Below are 6,000 nucleotides of genomic sequence, written 5' to 3'. Positions count from 1 at the left end.
GCAATAACTCCTAAACGGGTCAACTAACCATTTCGGTCATGTTGACTTATTTGTAAATCTTACTTTGCTGAACATTATTGCTGTTTACAGTTTATCTCTATCTATAATAATATTCAAGATAATAACCAAAAACAGCAAAATTTCCTTAAAATTACCAATTAAGGGGCAGCAACCCAACAACGGGTTGTCCGATTCATCTGAAAATTACAGGGCAGATAGATCTTGACCTGAACAATTTTACCCCGTCAGATTTGCTCTAAATGCTTTGGTTTTTGAGTTATAAGCCAAAAACTGCATTTTACCCCTATGTTCTATTTTTAGCCATGGCGGCAATCTTGGAAGGTTGCGCGGGTCACCGGACACAATTTTTAAACTAGATACCCTAATAATGATTATGGCCAAGTTTGGTTTAATTTGGCTCAGCAGTTTCAGAGGAGAAGATTTTTGTAAAAGTTAACGACGCCGGACGACGGACGCCGGACGCCAAGTGATGAGAAAAGCTCACTTGGCCATTCGGGCCAGGTGAGCTAAAAAGCACATTCATTTTGGCAAATTATAAAAATTCTGTGGATGATAGTTCAGACACCCCATCTTCCTTAAACGTAAATATATATGTCAAAAAAACATTATTGAAAAATCATCCGAATATGCTTACATTTTTGCGAAAATAACTTGTGCAAAAACGATATAATGGCTGCACCAAAAGGGACCACATCCAACCCAAATGAACAATACACCACAAAGGAACAATACACCACAAAGGAACAATACACCACAAAGGTACAATACACCACAAAGAACACATCCACCACAAAAGAACAATACACCTCAAAGGACCACAATGCACCACAGAAGACACATCCACCACATAAAAAAGCACAAATTGCACTACAAAGGAGTTACATACACAAATAAGAGGCTCGTATGATATTTTTATTTACAATTGATACATGAAATAAGCCAATCGTGATACTTTTGCTATGGTTTCAGAAATACAAGTCAAAAACGGCATTTTCCCCCTATGTTCTATTTTTAGCCATGTCTGCCATCTTGGTTTGTATGCAGGGTTATCCGACACATTTTTAAAAACTGAAATAAAATACCTTACGTTTTGTCGAAGTTGTTTCAGAAGAACACTTTTGTAAAAGTTAGATTACAAAAATTTACGAATTATTGTTAAATTTGACCTTAAAGGGCAATAACTCCTTATGGGGTCAATTGATCATGTTGGTCATTTTGACTTATAAGTAGATCTAACTTTGCTGAACATTATGCTGTTAACAAATTATATCTGTCTTTATAATGATATTCAAAAACAACAAAATTTTCTTACAATTACTAATTCAGGGGTAGCAATCTAACAACAGTTTGTCTGATTCGTCTGAAAATTTAAGGACAAATACATATTAACCTGATAACGTCTGAAAATTTAAGGACAAATATATATTAACCTGATAAACAATTTTACTCCGTCAGATTTGCTATATATGCTTTGGTTTCAAAGACACAAGCCAAAAATCTACATTTAATCCCATGTTCTATGTTAAGCCATGGCGGCCATCTTGGTTTGTTTGCCGGTCATCGTACACATTTGTTTAACTAGACACCCCAATGATGATTGTGGCCAAGTTTGGTTAAATTTGGCCCAGAAGTTATGGAGAAGATTTTTATAAAAGTTAACGAATACTGACGACGACGGAGGAAGAAGGAGGCCAAGTGATAAGAAAAGCTCACTTAGCCATATGGGCCATGTGTTCTTAAAAGGACCACAAAGAAGCAAATAAACAGAACTGGAGGCTCTAAAGAGCCTGTGTCGCTCACCTTGGTATATGTGAATTAAACAAAGGAAGCAGACAGTTCATGACAACATTGTGTTTAGGTGATTGTGATGTGTTTGTACATCTTACTTTACTGAACATTCTAGCTGCTTACAATTATCTCTATCTATAATGAACTTGTTCGTGTAGTTTCAGTGGAAAATGTTAGTAAAAATTTACAAATTTTATGAAAATTGTTAAAAATTGATTATAAAGGACAATAACTTCTTAGGGGGTCAAATTGACCATTTTGGTCATTTTGAATTATTTTTGAGTCTTAAATTGCTGTACCCTATTGCTGTTTACAGTTTATCTCTATCTATAATAATATTCAAGATAATAACCAAAAACAGCAAAATTTCCTTAAAATTACCAATTTAGGGGCAGCAACCTAACAACGAGTTGTCCGATTCATCTAAAAATTTCAGGGCAGATAGATCTTGACCTGAACAATTTTACCCCGTCAGATTTGCTCTAAATGCTTTGGTTTTTGAGTAATAACCAAAAACAGCATTTAACCTCCATGTTCTATTTTTTGCCGTGGCGGCCATCTTGGTTGGTTGGTCGGGTAAAAACACACAATTTTTAAACTAGATACATCAATGATGATTGTGGCCAAGTTTGGATTAATTTGGCCCAGTAGTTTCAGAGGAGAAGATTTTTGTAAAAGATCATGGAGATTTACGAAAAATGGTTAAAAATTGACTATAAAGGGCAATAACTCCTAAAGGGGTCAACTGACCATTTTTGTCCTGTTGACTTATTTGTAAATCCTACTTTGCTGAACATTTTTGCTGTTTACAGTTTTAATATCTCTATCCATAATAATATTCAAGATAATATCCAAAAACAGAAAAATTTCCTTAAAATTACCAATTCAGGGGCAGCAACCCAACAACGGGTTGTCCCATTCATCTTAAAATTACAGGGCAGATAGATCTTGACCAGATAAACAATTTTACCCCATGTCAGATTTGCTCTAAATTCTTTGGTTTTTGAGTAATAACCAAAAACTGCATTTAACCTCCATGTTCTATTTTTAGCCGTGGCGGCCATCTTGGTTGGTTGGCCAGGTCAAAAAACACAATTTTTAAACTAAATACATCAATGATGATTGTGGCCAAGTTTGGATTAATTTGGCCCGGTAGTTTCAGAGGAGAAGATTTTTGTAAAAGATCATGGAAATTTACGAAAAAAGGTTAAAAATTGACTATAAAGGGCAATAACTCCTAAAGGGGTCAACTGACCATTTTGGTCAGGTTGACTTATTTGTAAATCTTAATTAGCTGAACATTATTGCTGTTTACAGTTTAACTCCATCTATAATAATATTCAAGATTATAACCAAAAACAGTAAAATTTCCTTAAAATTACCAATTTAGGGGCAGCAACCCAACAATGGGTTGTCTGATTCATCTAAAAATTTCAGGGCAGATAGATCTTGACCTGAACAATTTTACCCCGTCAGATTTGCTCTAAATGCTTTGGTTTTTGAGTAATAACCAAAAACAGCATTTAACCTCCATGTTCTATTTTTTGCCGTGGCGGCCATCTTGGTTGGTTGGTCGGGTAAAAACACACAATTTTTAAACTAAATACATCAATGATGATTGTGGCCAAGTTTGGATTAATTTGGCCCAGTAGTTTCAGAGGAGAAGATTTTTGTAAAAAGTAAAATCACAAAAATACTGAACTCAGAGGAAAATCAATTTGGAAAGTCCATAATCACATGGCAAAATCAAAAAACAAAACGCATCAAAAACGAATGGACAAGAACTGTCATATTCCTGACTTGGTACAGGCATTTTCAAATGAAGAAAATGGTGGATTAAACCTGGTTCTATAGCACTAACCCTCTCACTTTAATAACAGTCTCATCAAATTCCGTTACATTTACATGATGCGTTAAATAAACAGTCACAATCAATAAAATAGTCAAAATATGGGAACATCAGTCATCATCGCATAACAATTTAACAGGACACAACAACATCTACTATCTACGAACACATGGATCTACTTGAGTGTCCGACGTCAGAAAAATTATATACGTCACATAAATTTGTCGTTCAATGTGCATACAAACAATTTTAAAATTTTCATAGGCAATGTACGCATACAGGGTTAAAAAATCAAAAGTATGTAAGAATAAATTACAGAAATAGACCGAGATTCAAACTAGTCCAAAAATTATACATAGAATATATGAGAATCCAAAACTTTTTAAAGGGAACAATTTAACAGGACACAATAACATCTACTGTCTTAGAACACATGGATTGATTTGAGTGTCTGACGTTAGAAAAATTATATACGTCACATAAATTTGATGTTCAATGTGCATACAAACAATTTTAAAAATTTTTCATAGGCAATGTACGCATACAGAGTTAAAAAAAATCAAAAGTATGTAAGAATAAAAAAAGATCATGGAGATTTACGAAAAATGGTTAAAAATTGACTATAAAGGGCAATAACTCCTAAAGGGGTCAACTGACCATTTTTGTCCTGTTGACTTATTTGTAAATCCTACTTTGCTGAACATTTTTGCTGTTTACAGTTTTAATATCTCTATCCATAATAATATTCAAGATAATATCCAAAAACAGAAAAATTTCCTTAAAATTACCAATTCAGGGGCAGCAACCCAACAACGGGTTGTCCCATTCATCTTAAAATTACAGGGCAGATAGATCTTGACCAGATAAACAATTTTACCCATTGTCAGATTTGCTCTAAATTCTTTGGTTTTTGAGTAATAACCAAAAACTGCATTTAACCTCCATGTTCTATTTTTAGCCGTGGCGGCCATCTTGGTTGGTTGGCCAGGTCAAAAAACACAATTTTTAAACTAAATAAATCAATGATGATTGTGGCCAAGTTTGGATTAATTTGGCCCGGTAGTTTCAGAGGAGAAGATTTTTGTAAAAGATCATGGAAATTTACGAAAAAAGGTTAAAAATTGACTATAAAGGGCAATAACTCCTAAAGGGGTCAACTGACCATTTTGGTCAGGTTGACTTATTTGTAAATCTTAATTAGCTGAACATTATTGCTGTTTACAGTTTAACTCCATCTATAATAATATTCAAGATTATAACCAAAAACAGTAAAATTTCCTTAAAATTACCAATTTAGGGGCAGCAACCCAACAATGGGTTGTCTGATTCATCTAAAAATTTCAGGGCAGATAGATCTTGACCAGATAAACAATTTTACCTCATGTCAGATTTGCTCTAAATGCTTTGGTTTTTGAGTTATAAGCCAAAAACTGCATTTTACCCCTATGTTCTATTTTTAGCCATGGCGGCCATCTTGGTTGGTTGGCCGGGTAAACAAACACAAATTTTAAACTAGATACATCAATGATGGTTGTGGCCAAGTTTGGTTTAATTTGGCCCCGTAGTTTCAGAGGAGAAGATTTTTGTAAAAGATCATGGAGATTTACGAAAAAAGGTTAAAAATTGACTATAAAGGGCAATTACTCCTAAAGGGGTCAACTGACCATTTTGGTCAGGTTGACTTATTTGTAAATCTTACTTTGCTGAACATTATTGCTGTTTACAGTTTAACTCCATCTATAATAATATTCAAGATAATAACCAAAAACAGTAAAATTTCCTTAAAATTACCAATTTAGGGGCAGCAACCCAACAATGGGTTGTCTGATTCATCTAAAAATTTCAGGGCAGATAGATCTTGACCAGATGAACAATTTAACCTATGTCAGATTTGCTCTAAATGCTTTGGTTTTTGAGTTATAAGCCGAAAACTGCATTTTTTCCCCTATGTTCTATTTTTAGCCATGGCAGCCATCTTGGTTGGTTGGCCGGGTAAACAAACACAAATTTTAAACTAGATACATCAATGATGGTTGTGGCCAAGTTTGGTTAAATTTGGCCAAGTAGTTTCAGGAGAAGATTTTTGTAAAAGATCATGGAGATTTACGAAAAAAGGTTAAAAATTGAATATAAAGGGCAATAACTCCTAAAGGGGTCAACTGACCATTTTGGTCAGGTTGACTTATTTGTAAATCTTACTTTGCTGAACATTATTGCTGTTTACAGTTTAACTCCATCTATAATAATATTCAAGATAATAACCAAAAACAGTAAAATTTCCTTAAAATTACCAAGTTAGGGGCAGCAACCCAACAAGTGATTGTCAGATTCATCTAAAAATT

Source organism: Mytilus trossulus, chromosome 11, assembly GCF_036588685.1.
Source record: "Mytilus trossulus isolate FHL-02 chromosome 11, PNRI_Mtr1.1.1.hap1, whole genome shotgun sequence".
Lineage (NCBI taxonomy): Eukaryota > Metazoa > Mollusca > Bivalvia > Mytilida > Mytilidae > Mytilus > Mytilus trossulus.
Note: the sequence above shows the minus strand (reverse complement) of the source record.